The following is a 15,962-nucleotide window of genomic DNA, read 5'->3' as shown; positions in this document are numbered from 1 at the left end:
ACTGTGTAATTTACATAGTTATATATCCCGTCACACAGTGTTATTTACACAGTTATATAACCCGTCACATGGTGTTATTTACATAGTTATATACCCGGTCACACGGTGTTATTTACACAGTTATATACCCTGTCGCACGGTGTTATTTACACAGTTATATACCGTGTCACACGGTGTTATTTACACGGTTATATACCGTGTCGCACGGTGTTATTTACAGAGTTATATACCGTGTCGCACGGTGTTATTTACACGGTTATATACCGTGTCGCACGGTGTTATTTACAGAGTTATATACAGTGTCGCACGGTGTTATTTACACAGTTATATACCGTGTCGCACGGTGTTATTTACACAGTTATATACCGTGTCACATGGTGTTATGTACAGTTATATACCCCGTCACACAGTGTTATTTACACAGTTATATACCGTGTCGCACGGTGTTATTTACACAGTTATATACTGTGTGACACGGTGTTATTTACAGAGTTATATACCCCGTGACGCGGTGTTATTTACACAGTTATATACTGTGTCGCACGGTGTTATTTACAGTTATATACCGTGTCGCACGGTGGTATTTACACTGTTATAAACCCCGTTGCACGGTGTTATTTACACAGTTACATACCGTGTCACACGGTGTTATTTACACAGTTATATACCGTGTCACATGGTGTTATGTACAGTTATATACCCCGTCAGACAGTGTTATTTACACAGTTATATTCCGTGTCACATGGTGTTATGTACAGTTATATACCCCGTCAGAGAGTGTTATTTACACAGTTATATACCGTGTCGCACGGTGTTATTTACACAGTTATATACCGTGTCGCACGGTGTTATTTACACAGTTATATACCGTGTCACACGGTGTTATTTACACAGTTATATACCGTGTCACACGGTGTTATTTACACAGTTATATGCCATGTCACATGGTGTTATGTACAGTTATATACCCCGTCAGACAGTGTTATTTACACAGTTATATACCGTGTCGCACGGTGTTATTAACACAGTTATATACCGTGTCGCACGGTGTTATTTTCAGTTATTTTCCCCATCACACGGTGTTATTTACACAGTTATATACCGTGTCGCACGGTGTTATTTACAGTTATTTTCCCCATCACACGGTGTTATTTACACAGATATATACTGTGTCGCACGGTGTTATTTACAGTTATATACCCCGTCACACAGTGTTATTTACACAGTTATATACCGTGTCGCACGGTGTTATTTACACAGTTATATACTGTGTGACACGGTGTTATTTACAGAGTTATATACCCCGTGACGCGGTGTTATTTACACAGTTATATACTGTGTCGCACGGTGTTATTTACAGTTATATACCGTGTCGCACGGTGGTATTTACACTGTTATAAACCCCGTTGCACGGTGTTATTTACACAGTTACATACCGTGTCACACGGTGTTATTTACACAGTTATATACCGTGTCACATGGTGTTATGTACAGTTATATACCCCGTCAGACAGTGTTATTTACACAGTTATATTCCGTGTCACATGGTGTTATGTACAGTTATATACCCCGTCAGAGAGTGTTATTTACACAGTTATATACCGTGTCGCACGGTGTTATTTACACAGTTATATACCGTGTCGCACGGTGTTATTTACACAGTTATATACCGTGTCACACGGTGTTATTTACACAGTTATATGCCATGTCACATGGTGTTATGTACAGTTATATACCCCGTCAGACAGTGTTATTTACACAGTTATATACCGTGTCGCACGGTGTTATTAACACAGTTATATACCGTGTCGCACGGTGTTATTTTCAGTTATTTTCCCCATCACACGGTGTTATTTACACAGTTATATACCGTGTCGCACGGTGTTATTTACAGTTATTTTCCCCATCACACGGTGTTATTTACACAGATATATACTGTGTCGCACGGTGTTATTTACAGTTATATACCGTGTCGCACGGTGTTATTTACACAGTTATATACCGTGTCACACGGTGTTATTTACACAGTTATATACCGTGTCGCACGGTGGTATTTACACAGTTATATACCCCGTGACGCGGTGTTATTTACACAGTTATATACCCCGTCAGACAGTGTTATTTACACAGTTATATACCGTGTCGCACGGTGTTATTAACACAGTTATATACCGTGTCGCACGGTGTTATTTTCAGTTATTTTCCCCATCACACGGTGTTATTTACACAGATATATACCGTGTCGCACGGTGTTATTCACACAGTTATATACCGTGTCGCACGGTGTTATTTACACAGTTATATACCGTGTCGCACGGTGGTATTTACACAGTTATATACCCCGTCGCACGGTGTTATTTACACAGTTATATACCGTGTCGCACGGTGTTATTTACACAGTTATATACCGTGTCGCACGGTGTTATTTACACAGTTATATACCGTGTCGCACGGTGGTATTTACACAGTTATATACCGTGTCGCACGGTGTTATTTACACAGTTATATACCATGTCGCACGGTGTTATTTACACAGTTATATACCGTGTCACACGGTGTTATTTACACAGTTATATACCCCGTCACACCGTGTTATTTACACAGTTATATACCATGTCGCACGGTGTTATTTACACAGTTATATACCGTGTCACACGGTGTTATTTACACAGTTATATACCGTGTCACACGGTGTTATTTACACAGTTATATACCGTGTCATATGGTGTTATTTACAGTTATATACCCCGTCACACGGTGTTATTTACACAGTTATATACCCCGTCACACGGTGTTATTTACACAGTTATATACCGTGTCGTACACTGTTATTTACACAGTTATATACCGTGTCACACGGTGTTATTTACACAGTTATATACCATGTCGCACGGTGTTATTTACACAGTTATATACCGTGTCACACGGTGTTATTTACACAGTTATATACCGTGTCACACGGTGTTATTTACACAGTTATATACCGTGTCACACGGTGGTATTTACACAGTTATATACCGTGTCGCACGGTGTTATTTACACTGTTATATACCCCGTCACACGGTGTTATTTACACAGTTATATACCCCGTCACACGGTGTTATTTACACAGTTATATACCGTGTCGTACACTGTTATTTACACAGTTATATACCGTGTCACACGGTGTTATTTACACAGTTATATACCATGTCACACGGTGTTATTTACACAGTTATATACAGTGTCACACGGTGTTATATACACAGTTATATACGATGTCGCACGGTGTTATTTACACAGGTATATACACCGTCACACGGTGTTATTTACACAGTTATATACCGTGTCGCACGGTGTTGTTTGCACAGTTATATACCGTGTCACACGGTGTTATTTACACAGGTATATACCCCTTCACACGGTGTTATTTACACAGTTATATACCCCGTCGCACGGTGTTATTTACACAGTTATATACCGTGTCGCACGGTGTTATTTACACAGTTATATACCGTGTCGCACGGTGTTATTTACACAGTTATATACCGTGTCACACGGTGTTATTTACACAGTTATATACCCCGTCGCACGGTGTTATTTACACAGTTATATACGGTGTCACACGGTGTTATTTACACAGTTATATACCGTGTCGCACGGTGTTATTTACACAGTTATATACCGTGTCGCACGGTGTTATTTACATAGTTATATACCCCAGCACATGGTGTTATTTACACAGTTATATACCCCGTCACACGGTGTTATTTACACCGTTATATACCGTGTCGCACGGAGTTATTTACACAGTTATATACAATGTCGCACGGTGTTATTTACACAGTTATATACCCCGTCACACGGTGTTATTTACACAGTTATATACCGTGTAACACGGTGTTATTTACACAGTTATATACCCCGTCACACGGTGTTATTTACACAGTTATATACCGTGTCACACGGTGTTATTTACACAGTTATATACCCCGTCACACGGTGTTATTTACACAGTTATATACCCCTTCACACGGTGTTATTTACACAGTTATATACCGTGTCGCACGGTGTTATTTACACAGTTATATACAGTGTCACACGGTGTTATTTACACAGTTATATACCGTGTCGCACGGTGTTATTTACACAGTTATATACCCCGTAACACGGTGTCATTTACACAGTTATATACCGTGTCACACGGTGTTATTTACACAGTTATATACCCCGTCGCACGGTGTTATTTACACAGTTATATACCGTGTCACATGGTGTTATTTACACAGTTATATACCCCGTCGCACGGTGTTATTTACACAGTTATATACCGTGTCACATGGTGTTATTTACACAGTTATATACCGTGTCGCACGGTGTTATTTACACAGTTATATACCGTGTCACACGGTGTTATTTACACAGTTATATACCCCGTCACATGGTGTTATTTACACAGTTATATACCCCGTCACACGGTGTTATTTACACAGTTATATACCATGTCGCACGGTGTTATTTACACAGTTAAATACAGTGTCACCCGGTGTTATTTACACAGTAATATACCGTGTCACACGGTGTTATTTACAGTTATATACCCCCTCGCACGGTGTTATTTACACAGTTATACACCCCGTCGCACGGTGTTATTTACACAGTTATATACCCCGTCACACGGTGTTATTTACACAGTTATATACCCCGTCACACGGTGTTATTTACACCGTTATATACCGTGTCGCACGGTGTTATTTAGACAGTTATATACCGTGTCACACTGTGTAATTTACATAGTTATATATGCCGTCACACAGTGTTATTTACACAGTTATATAACCCGTCACACGGTGTTATTTACACAGTTATATACCGTGTCGCACGGTGTTATTTACACGGTTATATACCGTGTCACACGGTGTTATTTACACAGTTATATACCCCGTCACACGGTGTTATTTACACGGTTATATACCGTGTCACACGGTGTTATTTACACAGTTATATACCGTGTCACACGGTGTTATTTAGACAGTTATATACCGTGTCACACGGTGTTATTTACACAGTTATATACCGTGTCACACGGTGTTATTTACACGGTTATATACCGTGTCACACGGTGTTATTTACACGGTTATATACCCCGTCACACGGTGTTATTTACACGGTTATATACCGTGTCACACGGTGTTATTTACACAGTTATATACCCCGTCACACGGTGTTATTTACACAGTTATATACCGTGTCACACGGTGTTATTTACACAGTTATGTACCCCGTCACACGGTGTTATTTACACGGTTATATACCGTGTCACACGGTGTTATTTACACGGTTATATACCGTGTCACACGGTGTTATTTACACAGTTATATACCCCGTCACACGGTGTTATTTACACAGGTATATACCCCGTCACACGGTGTTATTTACACAGTTATATACCGTGTCACACGGTGTTATTTACACAGTTATATACCGTGTCACACGGTGTTATTTACACAGTTATATACCGTGTCACACGGTGTTATTTACACAGTTATATACCGTGTCACACGGTGTTATTTACACGGTTATGTACCGTGTCACACGGTGTTATTTACACAGTTATATACCCCGTCACACGGTGTTATTTACACAGGTATATACCCCGTCACACGGTGTTATTTACACAGTTATATACCGTGTCACACGGTGTTATTTACACAGGTATATACCCCGTCACACGGTGTCATTTACACAGTTATATACCGTATCACGTGGGGCTGTGTGACGTGTGCCCTGCAACGTGGTGTTGTGACGCGGTGTGAGGAATTCTGGGAGATTCTCCTCGGGCGGCTGAAGGCCGGAGTCCGTGACCCGGAAGTGAATCTGAGGCGGGAAGTGACGCAGCGAGATTGACGGCGGCTTTAGAACCCCCGGACACACACCCAGACACAGAGTGAGACAGAGAGAGGTGAGATCTCCCCGGGGGTGGGCAGTGATCGCGGGGTCGGGGACGGGGAGACCGTGACCGTGACCGTGTCCTTCCCCCCCGCCCCTGGGGGTGGGGGATGTGACGGGACCGTCTTTAGTTTTGTTAAAGTCAGACCAACGTCCAGAGAGTTTACCCCCAACCCCCCCCCAACCCCCCCCTCTCCCCCAACCCCCCCCCCGACCCCCCCAAACCCCCCCCAACCCCCCCCCTCTCCCCCAACCCCCCCCCAACCCCCCCAAACCCCCCCAACCCCCCCCCCTCCCCCAACCCCACCCAACCCCCCCCCCGACCCCCCCAAACCCCCCCCAACCCCCCCCCTCTCCCCCAACCCCCCCCCAACCCCCCCAACCCCCCCCCAACCCCCCCCCTCTCCCCCAACCCCCCCCCAACCCCCCCAACCCCCCCCCAACCCCCCCCCTCTCCCCCAACCCCCCCCCCAACCTCCCCCTCTCCCCCAACCCCCCCCCAACCCCCCCAACCCCCCCCCAACCCCCCCTCCTCCCCCAACCCCCCCCAACCCCCCCAACCCCCCCCCCCCAACCCCCCCAACCCCCCCTCTCCCCCAACCCCCCCCCAACCCCCCCAACCCCCCCCCCCAACCCCCCCAACCCCCCCCTCTCCCCCAACCCCCCCCCAACCCCCCCCCAACCCCCCCTCTCCCCCAACCCCCCCCCAACCCCCCCAACCCCCCCCCCCAACCTCCCCCTCTCCCCCAACCCCCCCCCAGCTTCCCTTTATTCTTTCCCCTCTCACCTTAACCTGATACTCTCTAGTCCTCAATTCCACAACCCTGGGAAATAGACAATAGATGCTGGAGTAGGCCATTCTGCCCTTCAAGCCTGCACCACCATTCAATATGATCATGGCTGATCATCCTCAATCAGTATCCTGTTCCTGCCTTATCCCTATAATCCGTGATTCCACTATCTTTAAGAGCTCTATCCAACTATTTGTTGAAAGTATCCAGAGACTTGGCCTCCACTCCATCGGGATGAAGGGCTTTTGCCTGAAACGTCGATTTCGAAGCTATTTGGATGCTGCCTGAACTGCTGTGCTCTTCCAGCACCACTAATCCAGAATCAAGGGTACACAAGCCCAGTCGCTTCAGTCTTTCAGCGTAAGATAGTCCTGCCATTCCAGGAATTGACCTCGTGAACCTACGCTGCACTCAATAGCCAGAATGTCTTTCCTCAAATTTGGAGACCAAACCTGCGCACAATATTCCAGGTGCTGTTTCACCAGGGCCCTGTAAAGCTGCAGAAGAACCTCTTTGCTTCTATCTCAATTCCTCTTGTTATGAAGGCCAGCATGCTATTAGCCACCTTCACTACCTGCTGTACCTGCATGCTTACCTTCATTGACTGGTGCTGAAAATGTGTTGCTGGAAAAGCGCAGCAGGTCAGGCAGCATCCAAGGCGTAGGAGAATCGACATTTCAGGCATAAGGAAGGGCTGATGCCTGAAACATCGATTCTCCTGCTCCTTGGATGCTGCCTGACCTGCGCTTTTCCAACAACATATTTTCAGCTCTGATCTCCAGCATCTGCAGTCCTCACTTTCTCTTCATTGACTGATGTACAAGAACACCCAGATCTCTCTGTACTGCCCCTTTACCTAACTTAACTCCATTGAGGTAGTAATCTGCCTTCCTGTTCTTGCCACCAAAGTGGGTAACCATACATTTATCCACATTAAACTGCATCTGCCATACATCCCTAATCAAACTGTCTTTCCAAACGTATGTGCACCTTATCCCTCAGAATCTTCTCAAGTAACTTACCCAGCACAGATGTTAGGCTCACTGGTCTATAGTTCCCAGGTTTTTGTTTATAGCCCATCTTGAATAATGGCACAACACTAGCTACCCTCCAGTCTTCTGGGACCTCACCCGTGGCTGACGATGATACAAATATATCAGCCAAGGCCCCCGCAATTTCTTCTCTAGCCTCTTGCAGTGTTCTTAGATATATCCAGTCAGGAGCAGGAGATTTATCCACCTTCATACATTTGAATATATCCAACACCACCTCTCCTGGGATATGGACTGTTCCCAAGATATCGCCACTATCTTCCTCAAGTTCTGAAGTCTCCATGGTAAACAGAGGAAAAATATTCATTGAGGACTTTGCCCATCTCCTGTGACTATACACAATACTTGTCCCTGTTGGTCCTTGAGGGCCCCTATATTCTCTCTTTAGTTACTCTTTTTCTTCCTTTAATATAATTAAAGAACAGCTTCAGATTCATCCTGATCTCAGCCCAGGCTATCTTGTGCCCTGTTTTCACCCTCCTGAGTTCCACCTTGAGTAAACGCCTGTATTTCCTGTCCACCTCCATGTACTCCCATGATCCCAGCTGCCTGGACCTGAGACACCCCACCTCCTATTTCCTGGTCAAAGCCTCACTATCTCTTGTCATCCAGGGTTCCCTGTTCCTGCCAACCCTGCCCTTCACCCTGACAGGAACGTGGAGCAAGAGCTATCTCACATTTAAAGGTCTCCCACTTGCCGGAGGTCCCATTGCCTGGAAACAAACCTCACCAATCAGCCCCTGTAGATCCTGTCTTATTGCATCAAACTTTGCTGTGTCCCAGCTTAGAATCTGAACCTCTGGACCAGCTTGGTCCCTCTCCATAACTTATTAAAAATTATTGGTACTCTTGTCAGTGGTTCCAAAGAGCTACCCCAAACTGTTCCTCCGCCCCAAACACCCAACCCGTCCCGCCCACCCCAACCGCTTCTAACCCCCATCCGCCCCCCTCTTTTCCCCCCCTCCCCCATCCGTCCCCCCCTCCCTCTCCCCCCACCCTCCCTCTCCCCCCGCCCTCCCCCTCTCCCCGCCCCATCCGTCCCCCTCACTCTTCCACCCCCCCCAAATCCGTCCCCCTCTCTCTCACCCCCCTCTCTCTTCTTCCCCCCCCCCACACACATCCCCTTCTCTTCCCCCCCATCCGTCCCCCTCTCTTCCTCCCCCCCCATCCGTCCCCTTCCCTCCCCCCATCCGTCCCCCCCTCCCCCCCCATCCGTCCCCCCTCTCTTCCCCCCCCCATCCGTCCCCCTCTCTTCCTCCCCCCCATCCGTCCCCCCCCCTCCCCCCATCCGTACCCCCCTCTCGCTCCCCCTCCCCCCACTCCCCCCCCATCCGTCCCCCCCTCTCTTCCCCCCCATCCGTCCCCCTCTCTCTTCTCCCCCCCCATCCGTCCCCCCCTCTCTTCTCCCCCCCCCATCCGTCCCCCCCTCTCTTCTCCCCCCCCCCCATCCGTCCACTTCTCTCTTTCCCCCCCCCCCCATCCGTCCCCCTCACTCTCTTCCCCCCCCCATCCGTCCCCCTCACTCTCTTCCCCCCCCCATCCGTCCCCCTCACTCTCTTTCCCCCCATCCGTCCCCCTCACTCTCTTCCCCCCCATCCGCCCCCCTCACTCTCTGCCCCCCTCACTCTCTTCCCCCCCATCCGCCCCCCTCACTCTCTTCCCCCCCATCCGCTCCCCTCACTCTCTTCCCCCCCATCCGCCCCCCTCACTCTCTTCCCCCCCATCCGCCCCCCTCACTCTCTTCCCCCCTCACTCTCTTCCCCCCTCACTCTCTTCCCCCCTCACTCTCTTCCCCCCTCACTCTCTTCCCCCCTCACTCTCTTCCCCCCTCACTCTCTTCCCCCCCATCCGCCCCCCTCACTCTCTTCCCCCCATCCGCCCCCCCTCACTCTCTCCCCCCATCCGCACCCCCCTCTCTCTCCCCTCCATCCGTCCCCCCCCTCTCTCTCTCTCTCTCTCTCTCTCTCCCCCCCCACATCCGTCCCCCTCTCTCTCTCTCTCCACTCCCCCATCCGTCCCCCTCTCTCTCTCCCCCCATCCGTCCGTGTCTCTCTCTCTCTCTCTCTCTCCCCCCACGTCCGCCCCTTCTCTCTCTCTCCCCAATCCGTCCCCCTCTCTTTCCCCCCCCGTCCATCCCCCTCTCTTCTCCCCTCCCCCTCCAATCTGTCCTCGTCCCCCTCTCTCCCCCCATCCGTGCCCCTCTCTCCCTCCACCCCCCCCCCAATCCGTCCCCTTCCCTCCCCCCCCTTCCGTCCTCCTCCCCCCCCATCTGTCCCCCTCTCTACCCCCTCACCTGTCCCTTGTTCTTCTGCGTCCCCCATTCATTTTATCTCCATTCATCCGTCTCCATTCCCCCTATCCGTGTCTATCCACTCCCACTGTTCCCCACCCCCCCCCTCCCCCATGCCACGCACACACCCGCACCCACACACAACCACCCCCACACATCTCTCTAATCTCTTCCAGGGCTCTGCCCACCTTCTTGCCCAATTACTCTCTGGTTCTTTCTCCCGTCTCTCGCTTTCCTTCTGCCAAAAAAAAGACTTTCTGCTTCTCGTTGCTGTGTCCCTTTTGGTCAGACTTTCCATGTCAGTCTCTGTCTGCCTCCCTTGCTGTATCGCTCTGTATTTCAGCACCACATATACTCATTGTAACCTTGAGAAAGCATGACGCAGTTGCTGTTGTGGTGCTTCTCTGCGATGTGATCAGCCACTCAATAGGGTTTCGGAGCTGCTGTTCGCACTGTGTTGCATCTGTTCTGTCTTTGTCGAACTGCTGCCATCTACTGTTTTTGTATTGTTCTCACTGTCTGCTCCTTCATCTCACAGGACCTCCGTCTCCCCTTAATCATCGTCCCTCCCATTACCAGCAGTGAAAGCAGCAAATTCTATTTTGGCGTTTGTAGGGGATTTGAGTAGGGGAACGTTGATGTCTTGCTGCATTATTCAGGCCTTGAGTTTTGGTCTCCTTTGACAAAGGATGTTCCAGTGATGGAGGGGAGTGCATGTTGGTCAGACTGATTTTTAGGATTTTGGAATGATTTGTGGTTCACTTTGGACCAATATCTGCCATACTGAAGAATGAGGGGGAGTTATTGAAAGATTTCTGAAACAGCTTGCTACCCTCACTACTCTCCCAGTTGTATTCTCAAAATGTTCCTTTCATAAATCCATGCTGACAGTGTCCAGTCTTATCACTGCTTTTCAAGTACTCTGCTGTTAAATCTTTTATGATGGACATTTTCTCCACTACTGGTAGAATATAGAATATCGAATATTCGCGTATCCTTTTATTGTCATGTGTACGTCATTGGAAGAACACACTGAAAAGCTTTTACAGTGCCTGTCGTCTTACTGCGACATTTTAGGTACACGTACCAAGGTACAAATCTTGGATACAGCAGAGGAATAAAAGATGCATTTATTGTTGAAAAATAACTTGAAAATACAACAGCATTAAAGGGTTGACATTGCAGTAAGGTAAGAAATTTCAGAGAGATGTTCGTGTAACATCTCAGTGTAGGGGCTCCTAAATGGCATCAGACCGTCCTGCACCAAATCAGATTCCACCAGCCATCCCCCAACTGCTCGAAACTCCATTCCACTCCCCACGGACACTCAGCTGCACCAAGGTAAGTCCCAGAACAGCCTCCCTGCCACTGCAGGTCTCTACCCAGGGACTTGCTACCTGAACCATGACCTGGAGGCTGTTCCCCCACTCCTTCTCCCCTCCCCCGCCTCCCCCCAGCTGAGTGGGCACCATATTGGGTTTGGGCTGAAGTGCCTGTTTCCATGCTGTATTACTCTGTGGCTCGATCACCTTGCTCTTGTACTCTACACCCCAATTAATTAGGTTCAGGACACTGTATGGCTCACTGACTGCTCTCTCTCCCTGTCCTGCCACCTTCAATGCTCATAACCTGGATTGCATCTCCCTCTGTTTCATATTCCAGCTCCCTCTGCTTCTGCTCCCCTGCCTTTAGAATTTACCCCCTTATTTTGTGTTGTCTTTCAGTGTTCTTCCAACCAAAGTGCATCACCTTGTAGTTCTCTCCACTGAACCTAATCTGTCCCCTATTCCACCCCCATTCCAATTCATCAATGCCCATTTGCTGTTCCACACTGTCCCCCTCACAGTTTATACTTCTTCCAAGGTCAGTGCCATCTGTATACTTGCACAGCAAACCCCAGATCATTTATTTCTATCAGGGAAAGCTAGAACCCTGGAGAAGTCTGTTCCAACCCTTGCTCCAGCCTGAAGAGTATCCATTGAGTATTCCTCTCCTCTGGCTGAGCCCCTTTCAGTCCATTGTCTGTCACCTTGCTCCTCATCACTGAGCCTTTCGAACTCCCAAGCTAGTTCACCACCGGTTTGTTTTTGCACAGTCTTCCAAATAATCTTTAACCAAGTGACTGCTAATTCTATTCTGAGTGATTGACAGTAGAAACTGAAGTTACACTGACTGGTTTGTAATTGCTGGGCTTGCCCTGACAACCTTTTTGGCGACATAGTAATGTTATTTTCTAGTTTTCTGGCACCTCCCCTGTGTCTATCGACAACTGAAACATTGTAGGGAGTGCCCCTGCAATTCCCAGTATCACTTCCTTCAAATATCCCTGAATGCATCTTATCTGGTTCCAATACCGTGTCAACTTTAAGAACCACCAGTCTGTTGAACACTTTCCACATTCATAGAATTGTTAGAGCAGTGTCTGCCGTGGCTCTATTTTGTGCCAATATGGCTCCACCATATTTCCGGGCAGTGTATTCCACATAGGACAGTACAGTACAGACCCTTCGGCCCTCGATGCTGTGCTGACCTTTTATCCTACTCTAATATCAGACTAACCTCCATACCCTTCATCGTACTAACTTCCATGTGCCTATCCAAGAGTCGCTTAAATATCCCTAATGCCTCTGACTCTACTCCCACTGCTGGCAGTACATTCCACACACCCCCCCCACTCTGTGTAGAGAACCTCCCTCTGACAATTCCCCAAACCCTCCTCCAATCATATTAAAAGTATACATTCTCATAATAGACATTTCCATCCTGGGAAAAACCTTCTATCTATGCCTATCATCACCTTGTGCACCTCTAGTAAGTCACCTCTCATCCTTCTTCGCTCCAATGAGAAACTCCTAGCTCCCTCAGCCTTTCTTCATAAGACACACCCTCCAGTCCAGGCAGCATCCTGGGAAATCTCCTCTAGACCCTCCTAAACCTTCCAGATCCTTCCTACAATGAGGTAACCAGAACTGGACACAATATTCCATGTGTGGTCTAACCAGGGCTCTATAGAGCTGCAGCATAACCTCGCGGCTCTTAAACTCAATCCCCCTGTTAATGAAAGCCAACACACCATACACCTTCTTAACAACACTATCAACTTGGGTGGCAACTTTGAGGGATCTATGTACATGGACCCCAAGATCCCTCTGTTTCTTCACACTGCCAAGAATCTTGCCTTTAACCCTGTAATCTGTATTCAAACTCAACCTTCCAAAGTGAATCACTTCACACTTTTCCAGGTTGAAGTCCATCTGCCACTTCTCAGCCCAGCTCTCCATCCTGTCAATGTCCTGGTGCAGCCTACAACAGGCCTCCAGACTATCCACAACTCCACCCACCTTCATGTTATCAGCAAACTCACTAACCCACCCTTCCACTTCCTCATCAGAGTCATTTATAAAGATCACAAAGAGCAGAGGTCCCAGAACCCATCCCTGTGGAACACGTTCCCACCCAGCAGTGAAGCCCTCTGTTATTTAAACCAAACACCCAGAAAAGCTCACCTTGCCTAATATAATGTGTTCAAGTATGAGTGACACTTTAGATTCCACTATTGATAAAAAAAAGTTACCAATTTCTTCTTTCACGCTAAAAGTGAACATTAAACAACTGTTTAGAACTTGAAGCATCATTTCTGTTCAATGCTTGTTATCTACCTCTCACTCGAGAACAATACACTGAACCAATAAAAGCCCATCTTAAAATTATATCGAGTTAATTTTTAAAGCCACGCAGTGCTGTCATTGTCGGTGTCTTGTCTTCCTTCAGACACTGATCTCCTTGGGTCATCTTCGGTCTTTTGCTGCAAAGATGTTTCATGTGAAAAAGGTCCCTTTGATAGAGAGAGTTTGGTTGGCAGTTACTCTGGTTATGGCAGTTGGTTACTCTCTCTGGCTAACTCAAAATGTCTGCTGCTTTATACCCCAAGCATCAGATCATCTCATTGGTTTGATGTTTTCAAAACAGTAAAATTCAAATTCGATTAGGTCTTGGTATCCTGGGGCATAATTTAAACGAGTTAAATTCAAATTGTTGTCAGAATCGCAACCAAGTCAGCAATCTGTTTCACAGCTACATGTTACATACTTTCAATTTTCCAGTCCACTCGGAGACTGCTAGCTAGTCATATGACAGCTGCTTGTAAGCTTTCAGTGCGAAACAGCATTCACTCTCTCTGAAAGGTACAGTATATGCCTTCAGCATCATTACACACCGAGCCACAGGCTGAATACTTTCTATCTACCACCATCTTCTGTCTTCAATGGACCAGCCAAGTCTCTATCCAGACAGCCAGATTTCTCTGTATCCCATGCCTCCTTACTTTCTGAATGAGCCTACCATGGGGAACCTTATCAAACACCTTGCTAAAATCCATATACACCTCATTCACTGCTCTATCTTCATCAATGATTTTTGTCACATCCTCAAAGAATTCAATAAGGCTTGTGAAGCGTGACCTGTCCCTCTCAAAGCCATGCTGACTATCTGTAATCAAACTCGCTTTTCCAAATAATCATAAATCCTGTCTCTTAGAATCCTCTCCGATAATTTGCCACCACTGACATAAGACTGACTGGTTTGTAATTCCCTATTCCCTTTCTTGAACAAGGGAATAACATTTGCCACCTTCCAATCATCTGGTACTACTCCAGTGGACAGTGAGGGTGCAAAGGTTATCACCAAAGGCGCAGCGAGGTGCGTCTCACTTCCTGTAGTAATGTTGGGTATATCCCATCTGGCCCAGGGGATTTATCTATCCTTATGTTTCCCAAAACTTCCAGCACATCCTCCTTCCTAACACCAACCTGTTTGAGTGTATCAGCCTGTTTCACACTGTCCTCACGAACGACAAGGTCCCTCTCACAAGTGAATACTGAAGCAAAGTATTCATTAATGCCCTCCCCTTCCTCTTCCCACTCCAGGCGCAAGTTCCCTCCACTATCCCTGATCGGCCCTACCCTCACTTTGGTCATCCTCTTGTTCCTCACATACGTGTAAAACACCTTCGGGTTTTCCTTAATCCTATCTGCCAAGGCTTTTTCGTGCCCCCTTCTAACTCTCCTAAGTCCATTCTTCAGTTCCTTCCTGTCTACCTTTGTAACCCTCTGGAACCCTGTCTGATCCTTGCCTCCTCAACCTTAAGTAAGCTTCCTTCTTCCTTTTGACTAGATGTTCCACATCCCTTGTTACTGAAGGTTCCCGCACCTTACCATCCCTTCCTTGCCTATCCAGCTCTATCAGCAAGTGCTCCTGAACAGCGTCCACATTTCTGTCATGCATTTAAGACCATAAGACATAGGAGTGGAAGTAAGGCCATTCGGCCCATCGAGTCCACTCCGCCATTCGATCATGGCTGCTGGGCACTTCAACTCCACTTACCCGCATTCTCCCCGTAGCCCTTAATTCCTCGAGACAACAAGAATCTATCAATCTCTGCCTTGAAGACATTTAGCGTCCCGGCCTCCACTGCACTCCGCGGCAATGAATTCCACAGGCCCACCACTCTCTGGCTGAAGAAATGCTTCCGCATTTCTGTTCTGAATTGACCCCCTCTAATTCTAAGGCTATGTCCACGGGTCCTAGTCTCCTCACCTAACGGAAACAATTTCCTAGCATCCACCCTTTTCCAAACCATGTATTATCTTGTGCGTCTCTATTAAGTCTCCCCTTAATCTTCTAAACTCCAATGAGTACAATCCCAGGATCCTCAGCCGTTCCTCATATGTTAGATCTACCATTCCAGGGATCATCCGTGTGAATCTCCGCTGGACACGTTCCAGTGCCAGTATGTCCTTCCTGAGGTGTGGGGACCAAAACTGGACACAGTACTCCAAATGGGGCCTAACCAGAGCTTTATAAAGTCTCAGTAGCACAACGGTGCTTTTATATTCCAACCCT

Source organism: Chiloscyllium punctatum, chromosome 1 (assembly GCF_047496795.1).
Source record: "Chiloscyllium punctatum isolate Juve2018m chromosome 1, sChiPun1.3, whole genome shotgun sequence".
Classification (NCBI taxonomy): Eukaryota; Metazoa; Chordata; class Chondrichthyes; order Orectolobiformes; family Hemiscylliidae; genus Chiloscyllium; species Chiloscyllium punctatum.
Note: the sequence above shows the minus strand (reverse complement) of the source record.